General features: G+C 53.7%; 1 protein-coding gene and 1 long non-coding RNA gene across 3 annotated transcripts in view; one reads left to right on the top strand and one right to left on the bottom strand.

The window, feature by feature from the left end:
* NEK6 (NIMA related kinase 6) overlaps window positions 1–23,249 on the bottom strand; it is a 102,080-nt gene extending 78,831 nt beyond the window's left edge. The window contains exon 1 of one of the 2 annotated variants that reach the window (XM_012509009.2): window positions 23,092–23,249. The gene's annotated coding sequence lies outside the window, so the exon portion shown is untranslated. Of the gene's footprint in view, window positions 1–22,823; window positions 22,921–23,091 lie in introns of those variants that run through there. The other variant, XM_003264116.4, reaches the window with a different exon arrangement.
* On the top strand, window positions 20,031–21,979 carry LOC105740255. The gene is made up of 2 exons (XR_001116286.2): window positions 20,031–20,105; window positions 21,695–21,979. It is a non-coding gene; the product is annotated as an uncharacterized LOC105740255 (long non-coding RNA).
* Window positions 23,250–25,527: the final 2,278 nt, after the last annotated feature.

The following is a 25,527-nucleotide window of genomic DNA, read 5'->3' as shown; positions in this document are numbered from 1 at the left end:
ATATTCCAGTGAACATGAGGGTAATTCTAGTGAACCCCCTCTGAGTACTGGGCAATTTGCTGGTCTGAGGGAGGAGGCCCCCAGGCCAGTCACCAGGCAGCCCGCTGGTGAGGAAGAAAAGAAAACACAAGCGAAAAGCAGGAGATGCAGCAGGGAAGCTCTGATCTTTCTCAAGAAAAACAAAGCAGGCAGGGTGTGGTGGCTCACGCCTGTAATCCCAGCGCTTTGTGAGGCTGAGGTGGGTGGATCACCTGAGGTCAGGAGTTCGAGACCAGCCTGGACAACATGGAGAAACCCCATCTCCACAAAAAATACAAAAATTAGCTGGCTGTGGTGGCATGCACCTGTAGTACCAGCTGCTTGGCAGGCTGAGGTGGGAAGATCCCTTGAGCCCAGGAAGTCGAAGCTGCAGTGAGCCGAGATCACGCCACTGCACTCCAGCCTGGGCAACAGAGCAAGACCCTGTCTCAAAAAAAGAAGAAAATGAAGAGAAAAAAGCAAAGCAAAGCGTGAAATTATACACAATGTGCAGATATCAAGGCTGAGGACCCCAGTTCTCTGCAGGGTCCCCTCATAAACCCGTGCCTGGCCACAGAGCGAGGGACCAGATGCCTGGTGCTCCAGGAACAGCTTTCCAAACATGTGGCCCTGGAGGCCTGATGACCCAATGGACACTGGTCACCTCGTGCTTGGAAAACGTCACACCCATGTCTGCCCCACAGTACCCAGTGCTGGGACAGCAGCCTAGGGAAACATTCGCATGAGTGTGAGGAATGTCTCTTCTCCTGCAACTCCAGGCGCTGCTGTCATCTCTAAGGACGCTCTGATGGTGGGGATACCCTCTCCTGGAGTACTCGGCCGGGACAGTCTCGGCGTGAGCGGCAAGCCTCACTCGGATGATAAGGTCTGATGCCGTACCCTTCCAGGCCCCGATTTCAACTCCCCTCCCTCCTGTTCTGCATGCCTAGACCGGGGGTAGGGTGGGCCCCAGTTCTCAGGAAGCCAGGAAACACACTCTTTTCTGGGCTAAATGCCCAGATTCCTCGAGCAGTCACAGGACACACTTTTTCTGAGCTGATCCAAAGCCACAAGTGTGGACTGGAAGTTTCTTTGGGCGGTGTGAACATGCAAGGACACACCCAGGCACACCTGGAATTCCAGGCTCAAACCTGGTCAGTGAGAGAGGCCCCAGCTGACCCAGGACAGGCAGGGGCTCCAATCCTGCCCTGGCGGTGTGACCCAGGGATGGGCCTGCCCTCTGTGGGCCTCCATTCCCTTTTTGAGAAAACCAGGGTTAACCCACTCTGCCATAATTTGCCAAGCATTTCTTGAGAAGCTCGTGAAGCCATGCACTGTCCGAGGGGTTGGGGACACAGGAGTGGGCAAGACAGAGAAGGCCTTCCCCTCCCACAGGTTTTGCGTGGTCGGGAGGTAGACACAGACACGAGAGTGAACAGACATGGTCATTTCAGATAGCGATACGTGCCTTGAGGGAAACGCAGCCAGGGAGTGACTGGGTGGTGCCAATAAGGGGCCGGGTTTCAAAGAGTCGCAAGGGCCATCAGATCAGATCATGCAGCAAATTCCTTGGCACATAATCAGCACTCAACAGACAAAGGGGTTCTCCTGTCCTCCCACTGCACAGGTGGGGCAAGTGAAGTCAGAAAGAGAAAGGCTGGGCCAGGCGCGGTGGCTCACGCCTGTCATCCCAGCACTTTGGGAGGCCGAGGCGGGCGAATCACTTGAGGTCAGGAGTTCAAGACCAGCCTGGCCAACATGGTGAAACCCCCGCCTGTACTAAAAATACAAAAATTAGCCAGGCGTGGTGGTGTGTGCCCGCAGTCCCAGCTACTCGGGTGGCTGAGGCAGGAGAATCGCTTGAACCAGCGGGGGCAGAGGCTGCAGTGAGCCGAGATCGTGCCACTGCACTCCAGCCTGAGCGACAGAGCGAGACTCCGTCTCAAAAAACAAAAAAAAGGGAAGAGAAAGGTTGGAGCAGGCTGCAAAGGGACTGGGCTGGTGTTGGGCCCAATCTAGCCCCAGGTTTCCCAGGGGTCCGAGGGGGAGCTCCCTGTCCTGTTTGCCCCCATAAAGACCTTCCTGCTCTTTCTTGGTGGGAAAGTGATGCCTCTGATATCACAGCCCAGGCTATCCCACCAAGACGGGTCGAAGCCCCCCATCCTCGACCTGGTCCAGCAGGCAAGTGTCCTCTCCAGGCCAGGCCAGGCCAGAATTGACATATGGGACACTCCACCTATTTGCTGGGAAACTTCACCCAAATTGATCACCTCTCTAAGCCTCACTTTTGTGATCAGAAAACCAGGAAAGAGATCTACTGAAGATGAGATTGTGTAGGCAAAATGCCCCAGTACACAGGAGGTCTGAGATCGTGCTTGGTCCCCCCACCCTGGTCTCCACTGATCCTCCCCAGCACTGAAGCAGGGGCTGGGGCAGATGTTCTAGGTGACGGGAGCTCTCAAGGGAGTGGGGAGTCAAATGTGGTGTGAAGACTTCTTTGCTGGGCATCTTAGCCAAGACCCTCAGCTTCTCTGAGTCTCAGTCTCCCCAGCTGTAAAATGGGTCAACCAACATACATGAAGTCATCCAGCCAGTATCTGACACATGCGTCTCCCCACCCTCATGCACCCATTCAACCTAAAAATATTCTGACCACATCCCAAGGGGGCACTAAGTCCTATGGTGGGCCAGGGGTGGGGGTGTGTGGCTGAGCCCCTTGTTGGCGGGCAGAACCCAGTCTCCTCTAGAATCCCCCTGCAGCTACCTGGGTCTGCGAGGGAGTGAGGGCTTGTGGGCTAGCCTGGGCTCACCTTCCTGAGCAACTTCTCCTCCATGGAAAATGACGCCCGGACAGACCTGGGAACGGCCCTCCTCACTGCCTGGGACACTCCTGCTCACCTAGGGGAACCTACAAACCCAGCCCACGCCCCCAGCACATACAAAGTGCCACAGATATAAACAGTCACACATCACTTAGCGACAGAGACACACTCTGAGAAATGCATGATGAGGCGATTTTGTCACTGTGTGAACGTCTTGGAGTTGACTTACACAAACCCAGACAGTCTTGCCTCCCCCACACCTAGGCGATAGGGGCCCTGCCTGGATGGGGCCTGCGGGTGTGCTCCCGTGAACGTGGGCCTCTCTCGTCCCCAGGAATCAAAACAGCTTCTCTTACAGGGAAGACAACACTTTTCTTCCTCTCCCCAGGCAGCGCTGGGAGCTTCACAGATTTTATCATTTATTCTCACAAGTCGGCAGGCATTGGCCTGGTTTTTCACAGGAAAGCTGAGAGAGGCTGAGGGTGCCAAGGTGAGAGCCCTCCACCCCCCAACACCCAGCAGGAAAGGGTAGGAGCGGGTGGTGGGACGGGAGAAACAGCTGAGGATTCTTTGTTTTGTTTTTGAGATGGAGCCTCACTGTGTTGCCCAGGTCGGAGTGCAATGGCACAATCTCGGCTCACTGCAACCTCCACCTCCCATGTTCAAGAGATTCTCCTGCCTCAGCCTCCCAAGTAGCTGGGATTACAGGCGTGTGCCACCATGCCCGGCTAATTTTTGTTATTTTTAGTAGAGACGGGGTTTCACCATGTTGGCTAGGCTGGTTTCGAACTCCTGGCCTCAAGCAATCCACCTGCCTTGGCCTCCCAAAGTGCTGGAATTACAGGTGTGAGCCACCACACCCGGCCCAGCCAAGTACTCTTTTTGGGTGGAAGTGCGGCCTCAGGTAGCTGAGAGGCTCAGGAATGTCCACAGTACCATCAGCACCTGGGCCTCCCCACTGGCCTCTAAGTCCTCCCAGCCTTAGCACTGTCTTTTTCCACACGCGCTACCAGAAACATATTCCTAAGACCCCATCTCCCCTTCCTTATCCACCTTCAAGGTTTCCGGGTTGCCATCCCTCCTGAGCTTAGCACCTAAGACGCTTTGACCCATCGAGGCCAAGCCCAGGTGACGTCTGTCCTCCACCACATCAGCTCCACAGAGCCACGTATGGGTACCTGCAACTGCTGTTTCCCACCTCTGCACCCTGCTCACGCAGTCTCCCCATGCTCTAACTACAGGCCTTCATCACCTGGCCAACTCCTACTGATCTGAAGGGTGCTCTGATGAACAAGCCACAATAGCAGTAGGAGGAGGAATTATTGTTTAAAAAGCTAACAGCTAATATTTACATATCAATAATAACATACTGTTAGGATTTGCATGTGTGGAGGAGGGGCTGTGAAGATTCAGGCTCAAGCACTGGCCCCTCTGCACACACTCCAGCCACACATAGACAACCACTGCTCTGGCCACTGTCGTCCTGAGTCCACAGGGATTCAATGGCCCCTTCGATGTGCCACAGGCTCATTATTGCTTCGCGGTTTTTCTTTTTCCACTCTTGCTCTTAGGCGGACCCTATGGCTTCTGTGGGCCTTGGCCTCGCCCTGCTCCCAAGCCAGATCCAGGTATGGAGGGCCAGGGTCAGATGAGAGTCAAGGGCAAAAAGCACATTGCCCTCTTTGACTGGTGAGGAGACTAAGACCAGGGCCCCACCCCACCCTTGCCCCAGTCACCCATCCGGAGATGATTCCTGAGACTCTGGGGCCACCTGGGGAGCATTTTTTCTGACTTGTAGCCCTGAATTATTTGCTCCCTGATCCACGGGTCTCCAGGTAGGAGCTCAGGCTGTGGACACCAGGTGCCCGGCACTATTCCAGGCTGCTCCCCACTTCTCCCCACTCTCCCCAGGACAGCTCCGTTCCCCCTCATATCTCCTGAAGTTCACAGCACCCTCCCAGCCCCCCCAGCCTCCACGGGCCACCATCTGCTTCAGGGGGGCCACTCCCCTGCTCAAAACCTTTCCAAACACCCACCTCCTGCAGGATCAAACCCAACTGTCCTTTAAAGGATCACTGTAGCAGGCACAATGGGTGTGTGAGTCACAGAGCTGGTTCCATCCGTCCCGCTGACCTATCTGTCCCCAAAAAAGGCCTGGGCTTTGGACACAGTGGTCTCAGCATCTCAGCCGTCCCCATGGCCACAGGCCTGAGGAACAAACGAAGGGTGCATTGCTCCCTCCCCTCATTACCGTCACCGAGGCCTCTGCCAGGCCAGGCCTTTGCCACAGCCCAGTCCCTGGGCTGAGCACTGGGACACAGAGGCAGGTGGGCCAGTCCCAACCCTGGAGGGGATCCTGGGGCAGGGGACTGGCCATTAGTGGGCCTCACAGGGTGGGGGGCCATGCTGGGGAAGATGTAGAAGGGGCTATGGAGGCGCCAAGCAGGGGTTTCTACGCAGTGTGCTGAGGTCAGAGGAGACTCCCCAGAAGCAGTGATGTTTGAGAAGTGGGAAGGAAAGCATTACAGACCCAGAGAACCTGGAGCTCCGCCCGGCAGAGGACAGGGCCCGGCAGGCGGGGGCAGGCACTTCTGAATGCCAACCCCGTTACCCATGGGTTCTGGGCTCCACGACCGTCATCAACCAGGTCACCCTTCCACAGTGCTGCGAGTGAAGATGAGGAAACCCAGGCTCAGGCAGGTGAAACCATGACTCAAAGACATCCAGCAAGTTAGTGACATGGATGAAATGGCCCTGGTTTAAATAAGTGGGCACCTACATCTCATCCCTAGAAGTTTAAAATTATGTTTTTAAAAACATTCACTGTAGGATTCCAACTGTTGGCTCTTTGGGGGCTGCAGAGCCTTCATCAATCCTTCCTTCTGTTATCTGTGGAATTTCCACAGATAACAGACTGTGCTGTGCACAGTCTCGCCCTCCTGGAGTTTACTGGGATGGAAGTGTGGTGAGGCACACGATGAACTAATCACAAGAACTAAGCAGGGCTGGTGCCCCTGGGGTCCCTGCTCAGGTTAAGAATTGTACTAAGTTAGGTCTGGTCCTTTTCACACCCATCTTTTCATTCCTGTGCACACAGCAGACACTGCTAATCAATGCCAGTCTCCAGAGCCTTCTCAATATGGCATCTCGGGCAGCCCCTATCAATCTATCAGAGCCGGCACTGGAGAGGACAATGATTGCCAGCCTTGCTGCAAATGGACATGCAGAATGGCAAGCACAGTGCATCAGACCGGTCAGCTCCCGACCTCCCTCCCTCATTCTCAGGATCCCAGACCTCTGAAATTCTATCAGATGTCCAGGTGGAATACATGATATTCAGCATTGTCCTCGATCAGCATTCTTACATGAAAGCAAAAGCCCTCCAGATGTCTGCTCACTTTCTTGGGGAATTGGGAGGTGATGCTGGGACAGGCTGCTGACAGGTACCTGGACTGTAAGTCCGCACTCTGCTGCTTCTGGAGCCTCAAGGAGGGGCACTGCTGGTCCTCCACGAAAATGGACAGAGGTTCAAACTTCAGTGCTACTGTTCATGAGCTGAGTGACTCAAAGCAAGTGTCTACACTCTCTGGGCCTCTGCTGTTTCATCTAAAAACGAGGACAGAAATACCACTCCCCAAATTTTGGTCAGCACAGTGCCAGGCATCTGTCAGCAGCCCATAAATGCTGGGTCCCTCCTTCCCTTCTTTTGAAGTCAAGGGGCTGTGGTACACAGGTGTCAAGCCCCGTTCACATCTGCCACTGGGGCCATCACATGCCCTGCCACAGCCAGGCTCACACGGGACATGAGCAGGAAGCAGATTGGATGGGCCCTGCGGCCTCTGTCCTCCACAGCCAAGGATCTTTACCACCCAAGGAAGCATCCATCTCTAAGAGTTTTCTCTCCCTCTCTTTCTTTCCCTTCCCCTCTAAGCAAAACTGCCTGGCGGCCAATCCTGCCTCTGTCCCCAAGGCAGTTCCAAAGGGCCCATCTCATCCCGCAGAAGTGATGGCGGTAATTCCATTAATGGGAAGCAAGATGAATGGTACCCTGTGCCCAAAGTGTATAAGGCAAGACGGAATGGGGGGGGCCCTGTGGGGAAGGAAAGTGTTGCTGGAATTCACTCTCCGTTGGGGCCTTATTAGGTCCTGAAAGAGCCGCTGCACTCGCTAAAACCTGCTTTTGCCAGCAGAAGCCTCATTTTACAAATATACAACAACAACAAAACCCGTAAATGGGAAGAAAACCCTGAAGATTACGCTCCCCTGCTGCAGCGAGGCCGTGAGCTGCCGCTCAGAACTGAAGTCTTTAGCCTCCTCAACTCCCGCTTTAAATAAATGGCCTAAATGCCAGCTCACCATTTCGTGAATGCGGAGCACGGCTGTTTCTTTGCCGTTTAAGGACTGCTTGCCAACGGTGGGACGGGACAGCTTTGGAAACATTTTCTTATAAAAGGCTTGCCTGTTCCAGATGCTATAAAACCCCATCACCCTGGCTGTCGGTCCCAGGAAGGGTGGATACGGGCCCCTCTGCTGTCACAGACACACGTGCCCTGACTGCCCGCTGTCATTTCTTAGGTCTTCTCCTGCCCTGAGAATCAGTGGCATTTTGAAGGCAGTTTCGCTGTGGAATGAGTGTCCATTTCCACAAGTATGCAAAGGGTTCCGTCCCCTCCCCCACTCGGGATCAAGCCCTAAATTGTTCTTTAGGCCTCAGTTTATCCAAATGCAGGATGTTGGGGAGGCCCAAGCTAGTCCGGAGACCGCCATGGATGATGGCAGACAGAGCAGGTGGATGTGGAATAAGGCCGCCCGGGGCTGTGCGACCTCGGCAAGCCACACAGCCTCTCTGAGCCTCCACTTCCTCATCTGTCCCATGAACCTAACCCCACACACCTCACAGCCTTGGAGCAAGGAGTCAACGCAATCTCGGCTCACGAAGAAACGGTCATTCTTCAGGCCAATTTTAGCACCAATAGTCTGTCTCTATTCTTCTCTGCAGAGCCCTCCTGCAGCACCCAGCACGGCCCTGACACATGGGCCGCTGAGAGTCTACCGCTTTGAGCAGAATCTGTGGTTTTTCTGTTGCCAAGAATTAGAAAAACATCCATTCATACCAGGGCAGAGTGGTTCTGATAGTGTGGTCTGGAAGCCACGGGCGTGGGTTCAAATCCTGACTTGGCAGTGGGCACACTGTGCGCTCTTCGGCAACTGATGCAGCCTCACTCAGCCTCCCTTTACTCATCTGTAAAATGAATTAATAGAACCTGCCTCTCAAGGTCACCAAGAGAAGTCGATGCGATCATATGTGACCAGGGCCTGGCCCAGGCGGGTCCTCATGACCAGCAGCATTGGGGGGGCGGTTGTGAGTCTCAGAAGAGCCTGGGGAAAACTCCCACATTGCAACTGGAAAAACTGATTTCTCAAAGACACCTTGAAGCAAAGCAAAGCCCGATGAGGCCTTCCCAGGACCCTGGGAGTGCTGGGACCTCACACAAAAGGCAGCATGTTAAATTCCCAGGGATTGCCCTTTAATGGAAGAAAGAGATTGAAGGAACTCCATTCTTTGTGGCAGCCATGGGCCACCACGCTGTCCCAGCTACCTCTCCCCAGCACTGCCTGGCCAGGAACCCTGCACCTGTTTCTTGTTTAGGAACCACAACACCAGCCCTGTGCAGGCAGGGACTTCATGCCTGGGGCTCATTACTGTATCTCAACAGAGCGCCTGGCTCTGTGGGATGAAATGAATGAACAAAGAAAACAAGGAAGAGATAAATTCCTTAGGGAGGGCAGCTCTGGACTGAGAGCCTGCCAACATGCCCTGGCCTGGGGAAGCGCTCCCGAGCGTCACAGGGGCCACCAAGCTCCGATCTCACCCCATACCATGTTGTTTACCATCAACACGGAGTATCAAATGCCTCTTCTGGGCCTGGCATGGAACTGAGGACTATACACCCTTAGCACAATGGATTGGGAAAACTGCCCCAGAGACAGGAACTGCTATTACCCCTTGCTCCACAAATGGGAAAACGGAGGCCTGAGTGGGCGGTGACAAGCCCAAGAGACACGGTGAGCACAAGGTGGGTGTGACTCACGGCCAGGTGTGCCTAACTCTGCCGCTGCCACCTGTCTCTCTGGGCATAAGTACAGCCACAGAGCTGGCCAGGCCTTGCAGGAGAAAAGCTGGAGCCGTGGCCCTGAGATCTGCTCCCTGCCAAGAACAAGGGTGACTGCTCAGGGGCAGGAGTGGGCAGGCAGCAGCGCTGAGGTCTGGCCCCTGTCCTGCCCCCACGCAGATGCAGCAGACAGTCGGGGCAAGAGGCCCAGCCGGGGAGGGACTCCAGCCAGCCAGCGTGCCTGGGATTCACGTACAAAGAGCACTAACTTTGGGGCCAGCCGGGCCTGGATTCAAAGCTCAGTTTCCAAAGTGTGTGGCTTATGGCTTTGGACTGGCAGCTTCATTCTCTGAGCCTCAGTTAACTTCATCTGAAAAATAGGATCAGCTCAAAGTTGTCACGAGGATTAACGAAGGCAACACACGGAAAGCACTTGGCCGGGTCTCCAGAGCACAGTGGGTACTAAGTAAGTACCCCTCACCTGAGCCTCCTCGTCCATGTTTTCAGAGTAACCAGACGTCACTCCCTGTGGCTGCTGAGCCTCCCCATTTTGGGGCTGGGAACAGCGTGGTGGCTGGTGGAATCTGAGCTCCTCACCCTCTCTGATCTCTGGGGCACCACGTTTTTGGTGCTGTTCCCGAGTGAGAAGGTTGGCAACTGCGCCACTTGATTTCTGACCCTTGTCACTCAAGGAGCGGAAGTCAGACGGGATGGGTTTGTTAGTGCAACAATCTCTGGCAATGGTGTGAGAGACTAAGTCAGGGAGGGCTGACCGTGGTATGTCTTTGGCACCAGAGGTTCAGGATGAAGAGGGAGAGCCCCTGGCTGGCCGACTAACCCGCTGGGCCAGCAGTCTGCAGACAGTGCTTAACACAGAACTTTCTCTTCAAATCAGATCTGGCCCCAGCTCCATGCAGAGAACCAACAAAAGGCCCTTGCTCTGTGTGAAATGTGTGTGTGGGTGCTACGGCCCCTCCCATCAGGCTGGCTTCACGTCCAGGTGAACCGGCCCTGCCCTAAGAAGGAAGCCCCAGGCCGGGCGCGGTGGCTCACACTTGTAATCCCAGCACTTTGGGAGGCCGAGGTGGGTGGATCATGAGGTCAGGAGATCGAGACCATCCTGGCTAACACGGTGAAACCCTGTCTCTACTAAAAATACAAAAAATTAGCCGGGGGTGGTGGTGTGCGCCTGTAGTCCCAGCTACTCGGGAGGCTGAGGCAGGAGAATGGTGTGAACCCAGGAGGCGGAGCTTACAGTGAGCCGAGATCGCGCCACTGCACTCCAGCCTGGGCCACAGAGCGAGACTCCGTCTCAAAAAAAAAAAAAAAAAAAAAAAAAAGAAGGAAGCCCCAAGCGTAGGGCTTCATGCTGTGCTTTCACTGTCCTGAAATGCTTCATATCATCTTTGAATCTGTGTTAAGTGTTGTCTGGTGGAATAATGGAGCACATGCTGGCAGCACAGAGTCTCAGCTGCCTCCCCAGGATGGGTACTCAGCTGTCTGCTCCCGCACCCAGCAACCTCTGCCACCCGCTACCTGCAGCAGGGGCCCAGATGCAGGCAGGAGTGTCGGGGGCAGGTGCACCCGCACCTGTGAGGTCTGCACTCACCCTGAAAGTATCTTGTGTCCAGGGAGTGAGACATTAAATAGCAAACAAAAAACATTATGACAGATGGAGAGAGATTGCAAAGGAAAGGAAAAAACTTTTTTTGTTTTTTTTACTGCTTTTTGAACAAGGGAACTTGCATTTTCATTTTGCACTGGGCCCCACAAATTTTGTAGCTGGCCTTGTGTTTCATTTCCATGGACTTCTGACCCTACTCCTCCCACTCTGGGGACCTGGGGACACCCCTAGGCCTCTGCAGAATGGGAAGACACCACTAGGTCTAAGACCATCACTTCCCAAGAGGCTTCTCGGACATTCAGCCTCTGCCCTGCAGGTCTTGTGGGTTGAACTTCTATGGTTGGCCGTTTATTGCCGTCTTGTGTGCCAGGCCCCACTCCAGGTGCTGAGGATGTCTGATCAACCTTTCAAGACCTCTGTGCTGGAGGGGCTCCAGGGCACAGTGCAATAACACAACAGGCAGGACCAATGGCAGCAGATGCGGGGGGATGGAGCACTCAGTGGCAAGCCCCACAGACAGCATGGGGGGCGTGGAAGGAACGGCCACTGCAGCTGGCACATTCCAGGTGGCTCCCAAAGACAGGGATGCTGCGGTTGGCTCTAGGAGACTCCTCTATAAAAGGGGAACACCTTGACTTAACTGGCTGGACTGTAAGAGGCTGAAAGGGCTGTCAGTTGATTCCTCCCAGGGCACTGCAGGGAGAGGGAGAGGCTGAGGCAAAGGCTCAGGGGCCACAGGACACTTGTATGGGGGACAGTCTGCAGTAAACTCCCTTAATGACTCTGCAAAACCAACAACAAAGAGAAGGGCAGAGGCTCAAGAACCACATTTCCTGAGCATCTACTATGTGCCAGGCACCGGGCTGCAGTGGCCCTTCCACACAACTCCCTGCCCCCCTAAGCTATTCATTCCTTGTGCCTTCCAATCCCATCTGACATTTTACAGACATCACCTTCCTTTCCTGTGATTTAGAAAGTCCACCGAGGCAGGCGGATCACTTGAGGTCAGGAATTCAAGACCAGCCTGGCCAACATGGTGAAACCCGTCTCTACTAAAAACACACAAAAAAATTAGCCAGGCATGGTGGTGGGTGCCTGTAATCCCAGCTACTCGGGAGGCTGAGGCAGGAGAATCGCTTGAACCTGGGAGGCAGAGGTTGCAGTGAGCCAAGATCGTGCCATTGCACTCCAGCCTGGGTGACAAGAGTGAAACTCCATCTCAAAAAAAAAAAAAAAAAAGTCCAGTTAGTACCCCGGGGTCACCCAGGCAGGGGTGGGGGGTTTTCAGATATGACCTGTCACCCCTAGAGCGGCACGGCACAGTAATTAAGAGCTAGAATGAAGAATGGGGTCAGCCTGGATTTGCTCCTGGGCCACTCACTAACTGTGGGGTCTGGGGTGGACCACTGACTTGCCCTGGGCTTCAGTTTCTCCTCTGTAACTTGGGATTAATAAGAGCCCCACCCTCTGGGGATGCTGTGATGATTCAATGACATGGTATCAGTGAAGGGTACAGCACTCGGCAAGCGCTCAATAAATGTCAGCCACTGTTTTCGTCATAAAACCCCAAAACATCACATCAGAAACCCAGGTGTCCTGTGACGCTTCTCGGGATCACAGGAATCTGCTCCCTCCTTCCCACATCTGCCAAGACTCTGCTCCGAGCCTCCTCTCTCCCCCATTGTCATGTCGCATCAGTCCATAAATATTTAAACAACATGTCATCAGATTATTATAACATATGATCTATAGCACTGATGTGCAGCAGTTCTGTGCATTTGGGCTTCATTTTCAGAATATCAAGACATAAAATATTTATGTATTTAGCCAACCACGCGATCTCACATTCTGTCTCAAAATGCTGGGTGGTGGCAAGACGCTGAACTGAGATACAACGTGTGAAGGGGATGCCTTGTTCTCACGTCGGTTCCTCGGGCATCTGGATTGTTTCTGGTTCATTCTGGGGATGTCACCACGTGGCCTGTGAACAGTGGCTGACTGGGTATATCACAGCAAGCACAGAGAGGGCCAGGACCAAAGACCCCATTAAAACACCACAAATGTCCAAACCACTACGGACTGTGCTATTTGCATTTCTGCATCTCCATAAGTCTGCACACAGTAGGTGGTTGTTAAATGTCCACTGGGAAGTGAACGCATTCACCTGTGGTACACAGCACATCCTATGGGCTGGCACACAGTAGGGACTCAGTCATATTTGTTCTGTTTCATTCCACCCCCAGTACCCAGCACCAGGCCAGGTACATCAGCAAACAGTGCTGGATGAATGGCAATTGAAGGAGTAAATGTGTGACCAGATAAACCACTTAATTAGCTAATAAATGAATGAGGGATAATGACTCCCTATCTGCTCGTCCAAATTACACTGTGTAAGACCCTGCTCCTGAGAAATAAAGGCTCTCCAGTAACCTGCACTGGGTAGGAAAAGGGGTTTTTCTGGGTCATTCAATATCTCAATTGCTAACATTAGCACATCACAGTGACCATATGTCCTGAAATTTTCAGGACTGTGTAATTTCAAAGATGCCACCCCAGAAGCCATTTGAGCATCCAGGGACTTCGCACAGCAGACAGCATCTTCCAAACCGCCTCTCCTGACCCTGAATGGCACTAAATACTTCTACAAATCACAGCCCATTTGGGAGTTTGGAAAGTGGGGGCGTGATGTGTCTTACCTATAGGTGATCCATGTCTGAAGACACAGAACACCATAAAGGTCTGTGTGAGTGAAAGGTGTTAGCTCAGAGTACAAGTACTTTCTCTGCATGTTTCCCCAGGAAGACGAGGCAGGGACCTCGTCTGATTCCTGTGTGTTTCCCCAGGGGCCAAGAAGGTGTGTGGTGCTCAGCCGTCCCTTGCTGAATGACATCGTGAAACTTGGTCACGGGGCTTCCTCATTTCAGGGTCCCAGTGCCCAGCCCAGGGGCAGCCCAGCACCTGGTGTGCCCATCACCCCTTGGAGAAAACCACAGAATGTTTTCCAAATGCCACGCTGTCACCACCAGGCTGGCTCCAAGAGCAGGCGGCTCCCACACTTGTCCCAGCCTCTGCACAGACAAAAACCCAGTCCTCATTTCCTCTTGGGTTAGGTAAGGAGGCTGGCATTTAAAACACACACAAAAGGCCACTACACTGCCGGGGGAGACGAACAAAGGAAATGTACACACACTGACTCAGTCCGGCACGCTGTGCCCACTCGAGGTCCTGGTGTAACTGAATCCAGGCGGACTTGACCGGACCTGCCAAGCCCAGGGGCAGGCTCCCTCTCCTTTGCTCTCTTCTGTGTGCCATGTGGTGCCCAGTGATCCTGCCATCTGGGCACCCACCCTGGTGGCCCACCAAGGCCACATCAGCTACAGAATCTTTCCTCTTTCACTGCTGGGTTTCCTACTTTCTAAGATGGGGTGGAATCTGGGGTCCTGCTCATTTGCCGAAAAGTCATGTCTGTGCTCAGAGGTGGCTTGGTTAGCCTTTCCTCAAAGCAACCCCAAAAGATATGCCCTCTAAACAAAATAAGCATGTGCTTGGTAGAAAATGCAGCTTTAAGTCACAGCACTGACCCATTCCAACCCAAAGCCGTCCTATGCAGACATGTGGGAGCTGCCTCTGCAGGGAAGGGGCATAGGAAGGAGAGCCTGTAACTCTGGGAGGTAGAGCCCTTCTGGGCTTAGGTTCCTCCTCATTGGAATAATTCGAGGATGAGCGTTTCTCAAGAAACCTCTTCTCCCAGGGAAGGGCCAGCTCAGCTCAGTGCAGCCCTGTGCAGCCCACTGAGGGGAGTGAGGAACGTTTGCTAACAGATTCGTTCACTCCATATAAACATTCTCCAAGGATCCTGCCGTGTGCCCACTTAAAACTTCCCATTCACTCAACAAATATTAATTGAGCTCCTCCTATGTGCCAGGCACAATGCTGGGCATGGAGAACACTGTTGTGGTCCACAGACCAAGTCCCACCCCTCCTAGAGTGCATGTTCAGTCTGTGAGGCAGGTTACAACTATGCGATGACAAGACGGATGCTCAGGGGCCCTGGCATGGTACCTGGGTGCATGCTGTTCCTTCCAGCTGCCTGGGGGCCCTCACCCAGGCCCTGACATGGCCAGCTCACAGTGCACATCCTGGTCAGTTCTGGAGGGCAGTCTCTGTCCTCCAATTTTCAGCTCAGACCCCCATGCTGTGGGTGTCCTCATAGCACTCAGGCTGATGCTCATCAAGCACCACAGATCCTGGACTCTCTGGGTCTCTGTTTCCTCATCTATAAAATGGGCATAATGGTACCCACATCACAGCATCACTGGGAGGATGAAGTGAGTTCCCTCAGTTTAAGGGTTAGATTAGAACATGACCCACAGTAAGTGCCTGGTAAGGCCATCTACAGAAGGCAGCAAAGGTCAAGGAAGCAGGAGGAAGTTCCACAGCCCCAGCTCTCACCCCTCGGCCCCACCTGCCTCTCCACCTTGGGGTCTACCTGCCCTTTACCCCAGCCCTCTCAGCCCTCTGGCAAGCCCCACGTCTCCCTCCAGGTGGGTTCAAACACCCCTCACTGCCAGAAGCTCTTCTACTTCTCCAGAGAGTACATCCCAAAAGATGCCACCTGCAAATCCATCAAGAGCACCTAAGAAGGGGTTGTGACAGCCTCTGTCCCTACCAGGTGGTGAGAGGCCAATGGGTGGGGCTGTTAGAGGGTCTTTGTGTGGGCTCCCAGCACAATGCCCGACCCAGGACTTCCATCCGGACATACGTCATGAAGGAATGAGATAATGTGTCACACACCAGCCAGCACAAGCATCTCTGATTAGCAGAAGAGAGTCCACTTAGCCCGTAGGACAGTGGATGGTCTGTGTTTTTGCATCAAAACTTTTCAGCCGCAGTCCAGGCCCAGGTGTCACAACCAGAGCCTTGGCCTGAAAGCTGGGACAGTGATCTGATTTAGGCTACAGAGCAGCAGGCTGCATGTGGGACCTGAGGCTGGTCATGATGTCTCTCTGGGCCTCAGTGTCCCCATCTGTAAAAGGAGAGGTATTTTTTTTTAAGCAAGAGAAACTTGTCTTTTTTTTTTTTTTTTTTTTTTTTTGAGATGGAGTCTCACTCTATTGCCCAAGCTGGAGTGCAGTGGCGCCATCTCGGCTCACTGCAACCTCCGCCTCCCGGGTTTGAATGATTCTCCTGCCTCAGCCTCCCGAGTGGCTGGGATGACAGGCGCCTGCCACCATGCCCAGCTAATTTTTGTATTTTTAGTAGAGACGGGGTTTCACCATATTGGTCAGGCTGGTCTCAAACTCCTGACCTCGTGATCCGCCTGCCTCGGCCTCCCAAAGTGCTGGGATTACAGGCGTGAGCCACCACACCTGGCCAAAACTTTTCTGTTTAACATTTTTCTCAAATATATTTAACCATTTTAAAGCAAACCGCTGGATGGGATGTATTACAATCACAATATTGTGAAACCACCACCTTCATCCGGTTCCAAAACATCTGCGTCACCCCAATAAAAACCCATGTCCCTTAAGCAGTCGCTCCCCAGTCTCACCTCCCCAGAGGCCCTGGAAACCACCAATCTGCTTTCAGTCTATGTGGATTTATCTATTTTGGCTATTTTATGTATCTTAAAATGACTCCTATGCAAAACCTTCTTATGTAAAACAGGCATCAGGAAGGTGGGTTTGCCCCTTTCGCCTCCCCGGAGCTCACAATCCTCATCCTTAGTAGCCTTTCAGGAAAGCTCTGATGCCAGGCGCCATTCTTTGCAGAACTCTTCTTTTTTTTGGATACAGAGTCTCGCTCTGTTGCCCAGGCTGGAGTGCAGTGGCACAATCTCAGCTCACTGCAGCCTCCGTCTCCCAGGTTCAAGTGATTCTCACGCCTCTGGCTCCTCAGGCTCCCGAGTAGCTGGGATTAAAGGTGCCCACCACCACGCCCAGCTAATTTTTCGTATTTTTAGTAGCGATGGGGTTTCACCATGTTGGCCGGGCTGGTCTCAAACTCCTGACCTCAAGTGATCTGCCCGCCTCAGCCTCTCAAGGTGCTGGGATTACAGGCGTGAGCCACCACGCCCGTCCTGGTCTTTGTGATTTTTACATTACCTTTTTTGTCATATGGTACCCCTTAGCAGAATTCTAATCCTAAAGTTGAAGTTCTAAGGCAGATCACCCCCAAGGGTGCCTGAGGATCACGGGGCTGGTGCCCGGTGTTACTGGCCCGTTTTCCGGATGAGGGAGTAGAGGCTGGGCCTCTGTGAAGCCCTCCTTGCATGAGGTGACTACAGAGGAGTGGACTTCCAGAGCCTGGTGACACCCTCTCCCGCCACACAGACTACAGCTTGGTCTAGGGTGTGATGAGCTGGCACAGAAGCCGCCCCAGAGGGATGGCCACTTCCGGAGGACAAGGATCTCTCCACTGGCTCAGGAAAACGAGCCAGTTTAAGGGAAACCCAAATGGCTTTGGGGGGGCGGGAGCACAAAATGTGCAGGACTCCCTCAGGCCTTGCCACGCAGACCTTTTCAGGAGGACTGCCAGGGGAAGAGGGCTGCTCACTTCTGCCCTACGGCCAGGCCTGTGACAGCCGCTCCTGTCAGCGCAGTCCGCTGCGGGGCCGACGCTGTGTAAATAATTAACAAAACATCTGCCTTGCTTCATAACACACCGTGGCTGACACAGCTCTCAGGGCCTTCAGAGACCCTTCAACGCCACGCCGAGGACTTATGGCCTCACCTTGTGGGGGCAGGTGGGGACGAGAGCAGATACTGAGAGGCAAACATTTTGCTGAGGCACCACAGGGCCACCCTGGTGCTTAAATCCTGCCTCTTTGCAAACTGCGCTAACTCCTTCCCTTCCGTTTTGGGAGCCATGATCCTAGGAAGGTGCTCTGGTGGAATCCAGAGGGGTCCCCGGCACTTACTTCTGGCCTTGTTTAGGGCCTCAATGCAGGGGCACTGGAGACACTCTGGGCCACGGACCAAGGGTCCTGGCTGAGTGATCCTGGGTGGGTCCTTGGTCATTAAAGATTTTCCATGTGTCTCATGTAATCTTGCGGAAATGAGCATCAAGCACTTACAAGGTGCTGAGCACATGAAATGCATTATTTCACTTAGTTCCTCCCCCAAAGCTTCTGAGGCCATAATATTGTCCCTGTTTTCCAGATGATGACGCTGAGGCTCAGGGGGCAACGTGCTCATGAGAGGCAGGTCTGGGACTCCAGCCTCACTCACTCCATCGGGTGCCCAGGCTCACGCTCTCAATGCGGTTGTGGGGGAGCACCTTGTTCTCTCTGAGCCTCAGGTTCTGTTCTGTGAAACAGATGGCTGGCGAGAGTCCTTCAGACTCCAAAAGTCCACAATAAATAAACCCAGTGCTCGTCTCAACCCCAGTGGGTGTGTGCGAGGCTCTCTGGATTGGGAGCCCAGTGAATTCCTCATCAGCAGCTTGGATTCATTAGAGCTGAAGGTCATGTGCATCCATCCTTTTGCAGGTGTCTTCCCAACAAGCCCAAGTTTCAAAGACGTTGAGGACAAGGAACAAGAGAGGGCAGGCATTCGAGAAGGGGCCTGTGGACTAATTCCCATACTGCCACTCACCTGCAGTAAGAACGCGCCTCTGGAACATGGAGAAGTTCTTCTTAAAGGGATCTCTGTTCACCCAGGTCAACACGACCCACCCCGCAAACCTCAGCCGAATTCTGAAGCATGAGGGTTAAACAATTTGGGGAAAATGCAGGCACTGCAGGCTCTGAATGGCAACTTCCCTCCCCCTTCCCCTGTCCAAATTCCTTCACACTCTATGGAATTCCTACATAAAGCCCCTTTTTTCTTTTCTATGAGGTCACCATCACGCAGATGTCTAAGAGAAAGAAAGAACGGCTCCGTGCAGATCCAGGCCATTGCAACTGAATGCATTTCAGATCTCGGCCACCCCATCTTTCAATTCCCATGGCCCCCCCACTTGGCCCAGCCACAGCTACAGTGGCGGTGGCCAGTCAGGTCTGGTGGGGTGCTGTGATCCTGCCCTTGCTGGAGGCCAAGAAGGCCTGGCTAGAAGACCTGTGCCTTTACCACCAGACCACCCGAGAAGCCATCTGTGGAAAAATCCAGAATCGGAGACAACGGCGCAGCCCGTGTATGTGGGGGTCTGTTTCCACACAAGCAAGTCCTGTTAGAGGGACAGATGTCAAAATGCTAGCTCCCACTCCAAGTTCAAGTTCCCAAAGTTAACATCACAGGAAATTACACCACCAACTGATTTGCCCCAATGTCGGCTCCTCTGTCTGGAAGTCGAGTCTGAGAAGGCCATTGGTTTAGTTCAGCTTTGGCCAAAGGAAGGGACCAGCTCAGACAGGAATGAGTGAAAATGCTGGCCTGAATTTTTTTCTTTTTAAACTAACATTTTCCCCAAAAGTTGTCTTGCCATTACCCAAGAGTCATAAGTGAAAAGACAGCCAAATACCAAAAAGCCACTGAGGCCTTCAACAGTGCCTGCTCATTTCAAAGCCATCTCATGGACAGCCAGGGGGTGCCTGGGCCACCGCAGACCACCCCTCACTACAGGAGCACTCCTGCTCCCCAGAGCTCCATGTTCCATGTAAAGTTCCATGGCATGTGCACACCACTTCCTAAGAATGATGTCAGCAAAAAAAAAAAAAAAAAAAAAAAGATAAAAATGTGGAAAAAAGGACTATTTTTACCTCCCCAAATCACAGGCCAGACGGGAGAAAAATCCATCAATGCCAGAAATGTGGCTGAGCCTTCGCACAAGATCTATTATTTCACACCTTAAATTAACGCATCTCAAAGCAATTTGCAAATGTTCGTCAATTTGCAGAACATACATGGAAAGGAGAGAAATACCTTTTCCTTTCAACACTGAAGGACACTGGCAGGGGGGCACAACACGGCCCAAACCACACAGGTCCTCACGCACAACATTCATTTCGAGCACATGTAGTAGAAGCCGTGATCGAAATGGAAATGAGCAGGGAAAAAAGGCAGGCAGGGGACTTAAATGACAAGTGACAAGAAGCCTACCTACAAGTGATCACGCTGTCAGATATTTAGGACTGTGAGTCAGGCCGGTGAAGGTGACATCAGGGGGTCAGAACGCCGGACTCTTCCTGCGAACAGTGTCCCAGCCTCATCTCCACACAAGCCTGGCAGTGCCTACCCGTATTTAATCTTGGATGATTCACCAGGGCCCTCCACTCTCCACCCTCCAACTCCTTTGCTTGGTCTAGCCTGAGAAGAGGAAGGAAATATTCTTCTCTTTTTGACAATTGTTTTGACACTTCCCTTATGAAAAGTATCTGGGGCACTTAAAGAAAAGAACAAATGTGAATGGCAGCCCTTTCTCTCCAGTAGCTCTGGCCCTGGGCGAGGAAGGCCAGCAGTGCCTTCTGGAAGACCTCTCCCAGGTCTCCGGCAACCCAGCCCTGCAGGAACCTAGCCTGTCTTAACCTACTTGGCTTTGCAGCATGCAACAGGAGCAGAGCACGACAAAGGCAGCCAGATGTGGTTTAAGGTGAGGAACTCTGGAATCAGAGACATGGGTTCGAATCCCGACTCTGCCATTTGCGAGTTTATGACCCTGCCCAGGTTACTTAACCTCCCTCTCTGTAAGATCAGGAAAATGACACTGAACCTCAGCACAGGCCAGGCACCTAGCCCACAGTGCCTGCTACCTTCCTAGTAGGGGAGACGATGGGCTCTGCTCAGACAAGCCTGGGTTCAAATCCAGCTCTGCTGCGTATTAGCACATGGTCTTTGGCGCATTCTCTCATCTCTCTGTGCCCCAGTTTCCTCATCTGTAAATGGGCATCGTGACAGCTCCCATCTCAGTGTTGGTGAGTGGACCGGGTGAAATACGGCACCAGACCTAGCACATGGTATATCCTCAGTAAATGGGGACATGGCCGGGCATGGTGGCTCATGCCTGTAATTCCAGCACTTTGGGAGGCCAAGGCGGGCGGATCACCTGAGGTCAGGAGTTTGAGACCAGCCTGGCTGGCCAACACGGTGAAACCCCATCTCTACTAAAAATACAAAAATTATCTGGGCGTGGTGGCACGTGCCTGTAATCTCAGCTACTCAGGAGGCTGAGGCAGGAGGATCACTTGAACCCAGGAGGCAGAGGGTGCAGTGAGCTGAGATTGCGCCACTGTACTCCAGCCTGGGCAACAGAGTGAGACTCTGTCTCAAAAAGAAAATAAATAAATAAAAATAAATGGGGACCATCTGTCGTGGTGCTACTTTAACGAAATTATGCAAGTCATGTCTCTGAACCTTGGTTTTCTCATTTGTGAAATGGGGATAATAAACCCTATCTACGATGAGCAGAAAATGAACGGATGTGTGCTAAAGTACCCAGCACTAGGTCTGTGCACCGTAGCCAGTCAAATACCATATCCCAAGTGCAATGGAAAGAGGAAAGGCTGTGAGGCTGGGCAGGTGACTTTGGATTCTCCCCCCACCTCCTCTCAGCTGCCCCAGGAAACAGGCTTGACCCCTGTGTGCCTCAGTTTCCTTGTGCACAAAACCAAAAGCATTTTCTGTCACAGAAGACCAATGGGAGATTCACACCTCCTAGAACGGGTCCCAGCACACGGCCCCTTCTGCTCCGTAGAAGGGAACTTCCTCCCAATTTCCCTCCTCTGCCCTTGTTCAAACCCACCAGAAATGCCACCAGTTAAAGCCGGGCGCTCCATTTCTGGAAACCCAAACAGCTCTAAATCCAGACCAACCTGGGTCTAAGGCCTTCAGTCTGAGACTTTATTTTGTGGAGATACAAACTACTTTTTAGTCATTTCCGAAGCAGACGGGACAGCAGAGGCTGACAAACCACAGGGACCATTTTAAATACTGGGCCTTTTCTTCTGGGAAGTTAGGCAAGAACCTTCCCAAATGTTTGCCCGTCAGGCTCTCTGCCAGGGAGTGACTCATTCCACGGCTCCCCACAGGCATATTTTATTTGGGGGTGGGGGATGCAGAGAGGGCTTGGCCTTGATGGGGGAAGGAGAGGGGACATTTCCAGCAAACCCAGAAGGTGTTTTCTTTTTTTCATTTTCAGGACAAAAAAGAAAAGGAATGTGGGTCTTTTTTGTTTCCTTCCAGGTTTTGTTTGCTAAAAGAAGACGTCCAAAGTTCACTCGGTAAGCTCAAACTCGCTGAGTCCAAACTCGCTGAGTCTGGGGCAGGCGCTTCCAGACGGCTCTGCGTCCCTTTCAATGAAATTCTTCTTCCATTAACGACACAGTTTTTAAACGTGCCTCCAAGACCTGCCTGCACGTACTGTACACGAAACTAGGGCGACATTTTCCCCCAAAAAAGGCAAGCTGAATTCGGAAAAGTCAGAGCAACTAGGGAGCTCTGGAGTTTCTAAAGTTTGCCTTAAAGCAATTAAGACTTTCAACTGCAAAGATTTTCAACAGTTAGAGAGGGCGCACACACACAAAAGCCTGTCAGTCAAAACTGCAAGGACAGACCTCGGAAGCTGGTGTCCCAAGCCCGCTGTGATCAATTTGTTACCGTCCTGGGATTCACACTTGGAGCCTAGGCAAGGTATAAATAAATCAAAAGATCCGTCTACTTAGCAGGGCAGGCAGAGAGGCCCCCACATACACAGACAAGTCTAGGGTCAGCCCCCCAGGCCTGGCTGGAGAGAGACAAGAACAAAGACAGGGGAGCCCAGAGGATATTTAAGAAAACACACGTCCTCGGGTGCCCGGCCGAGGGGCCCACCACAGCCTCCGCTAGCCCAGCCTGTGTGTGCAGAGAGGGTCCTGCCAGTGGTCCTGCCACGGCCTGGCTCTAAGACCTTTGCCTCTGTCAGGCCCAGCCAGGCTCTGAGTCTGCCCTCCCGGCCCCTGGTTCACCAGATCAGGCCCAGCCCCGACCCCCGGCCCATGCCAGGCCACTTCTCTCTCCACGGGCTCCCTGGCTTGGGGGCCATCACTGCGCAAAGGCCTGGTGGGCGCAAAGGGGGCCCCTCAACCTCAGTAATAAACACGCTCGCACGGTCCTGCACACTCGTTATACTCACACCCACACAGGCACACTTTCGCCCTTCTAGGCTCACGCATGTGCTTGCACACAAATCACTTTGGAATGCACACACGTGCACACACACACTCCCTGAGACCCGCACGTACTCCCTGCGGCGCCCGGCACACTCCTCCGCCCGTCGTCCCCACTCGGGAAGTGGGTAGCGGGGAGCCATGCCCGCGTCCCCGCACGCACTCACCCCAACAACGCCACCAGACGCTCCGGGGTGCACACGCACACCCGCCGGGGACGCGCACACCCCGGGACACGCGGACACGCCGCCCCCGCCCGCCGACACGCTCAGCCCCGCGCGGCCACACGCGCGCCCGCCTCCCGCTCTCCCCCGCGGAGCCCTGGGCGCGCGCCCGCACTCGGCCCAGCTGGGGGTGACGGCCCCGCCGCCCGGCCCCCGCCCTTCCCCGGCCCGCGGGGCCCCACCGGCCCGGCCCCAGCCCCAGGCCACTCACCGGCGCGCGGGCGGGCTCGGCTGCCGCGGGGGGACCGGTGCGCGGGCCCGCGGGCGGCTGGAGCGGTGCGTCCCACACGAGTTGGCGGCGCCGCGGCCGCACGCCAGTCAGCTCGGTTCCGCCGCCGCCGCCTCCTGCGCTGGCCCGCGCGCGCGCGCCCGCCCCTCCCCGCCGCGGGGCCGCGCCACCCCCAGCACTCGTGCGCGCTGCCGCCACGCAAGCTTGAGGGGCGGGGGGCGCCCCGGCGGCGTCCTTACTGGGCCTGGACCCCTCGACTCCGCCAAGTCCTGCGGTCGATCCGATCGGCCGAGGAACCCCTTCCCCATTTCAGAGATGGGAAGACTGAGGCCCAGACTCACAGGGCGCAGGCTGGCGTCTCCCCATCTTCTCCGGCTCTAGACTTACGATGAGGGTCTGCAGTCAGCCAACCCTTGGACTCCTCCTGTGCACCTTCGGATTCCCCATCGCCTAGCATTGCTCCTGCCACAGCCCTAGTCATACTGAAATTGGCACAGTAACAAGCACTTATTGTGCACCAGCTGAATGCAGGCACCAAGAGTAGGCTCCAAGAGTATTCCGATGAGGGGAAGGCCCTGCCCCCTGCCCTCAAAGTGCCAGCGACTCTTCATCTGGAGCTCCCATTTCCTGTGGCCCCCGGGGGACCAGCAAGAGCCAATGTGCAGAGGTTTCTGGAAGTAGTAGTAAAAGTCCCCACTAAAGAATGCTGAACGCCGCCTCTAGAAGTCAGAGCCTCCCTGAGACCCAGGCAGCTCAGTTCTCACTTCACCTCCTCCCCGCACCGAGAGCCGCCGCTCCTGGCTGGGCCGGTTCCGCCCCTGCTGCCTCCCCTCCACGTTCAAAACTGTGCTGCACCCCAGGAGGGCTGGAGCCAGGGACACTGACTGCCTGCTTGGGCACAGCACTGTACTGGGCACAGGGTGAATGCCTGTCTGGCTTCTGTTTGCCAAATGAGTGAAAGGGCTTCAACTGGCCGTGATCTGTAATAATGACACCAACTGAGCGTCCACCATGTGAGCCAACGTTACCCTTGTGCCCATTTTACAGGTGGGCTTTGAGGCTTAGAAATGAAATTTCAGGCTGGGTGCGGTGGCTCACACCTGTAATCCCAGTACTATGGGAGGCTGAGGTGGGAGGATGCCTTGAGGCCAGGAGTTTGAGGCCAGCCTAGGCAGTATAGCAAAACCCCATGTCTACAGAAAAATGTAAGAATTAGCTGGGTGCGGTAGTGCCTGCCTGCAGTCCCAGCTACTCGGGAGGCTGAGGCGGGAGGATCTCTTGAGCATAGGAGTTAGCAGCTGCAGTGAGCTATGATCGCACCACTGCACTCCAGCCTGGACAACAACAATAAAAAGCAAATTCTTTTGTTCAAAGTCACCCAGATGGTAAGTGGTTGAGCTGGAAAGTGGACGGCAGATTGTCTAATTCCAGTGCCTGTGTGTCCAATCACTAGGCAGCCCTGCCTCAGGAACAGCGTAGCCCTGGGCTTCTGGAACAAGAGGGCAGACGAGGCAGCAGCTGGCCCACAGGAGCGGGCCTGGTCCCAGCTCTTGTGGATGAAAATGCAGACATCACAAACCAATGGGAAGGAAATGGATTGTTCTGCAAATTGATTAGCCGTTTAGCTGGAGATCTGTTTACAGCCTTGCCTCAGATGATATACACCACAATAGATGTCAGACAGATTGAAAAGTTAAATAGAAGAAATAAACACTGCAACAAATAATAGAAAGAAATCGAAGTTCTGAGACAGAGTATTGCAGTGTTTAGACTAGAGGATTTGTGATACTGGCCATATTTGTGCAGCAAACATTAGTTCAGTCATCGGTTCACCCAACACATCTATGAGCACCTTCCATGGGCCAGGTCCTTTTCTAGGCACTGGGATAAAGGAGTGAACAAAATATGGCCCTTTCTTGGGGCTTCAGTCAAGGGGGTGGGAGGAAGACATTGTGAATATCTGCCATTTCAAGGATAAGAAGTTTGGTGGAGAAATAACTCAGGGAAGGGTAGGAGGACTCAGGGGTGCTTTTTTATAGGGGGTGCTAGGAGAAGGCCTTTCTGATGAGGTGACATCTGAGCCTGAATGAGGGAGTGGGAGAAGTCAGTAGGGGCCCACTGTGTGGAGGGCAGGTCCCATGCTCTGGCAGCTATTCAGTTAAGCTACAGAGCAAGAACCAGAAACTCCCTTTTGAAGGAAACTTTGAGAGCCACACCAGGCCACTGGGAGAAAAAGGACTGCCCCCACCCCCAACACACAATATCTGCGTAAGACTTTACTGCTTGCAAAGCCCTTCCCCAGCTTCACAGAACCCCTATGACAGATACTTGTGATGTCTTCATTTTCCAGTTAGGAAAACGAGGCTCAGAGAGGTCAAGCAATTTGTCCCAGGTCACACAGCCAGTGATAATCAACAG

The sequence above is a fragment of the Nomascus leucogenys genome, chromosome 8 (assembly GCF_006542625.1).
Source record: "Nomascus leucogenys isolate Asia chromosome 8, Asia_NLE_v1, whole genome shotgun sequence".
Lineage (NCBI taxonomy): Eukaryota > Metazoa > Chordata > Mammalia > Primates > Hylobatidae > Nomascus > Nomascus leucogenys.
The sequence above is the reverse complement of the archived record's forward strand: the minus strand, read 5'-3'. Positions and strand labels throughout refer to the sequence as shown.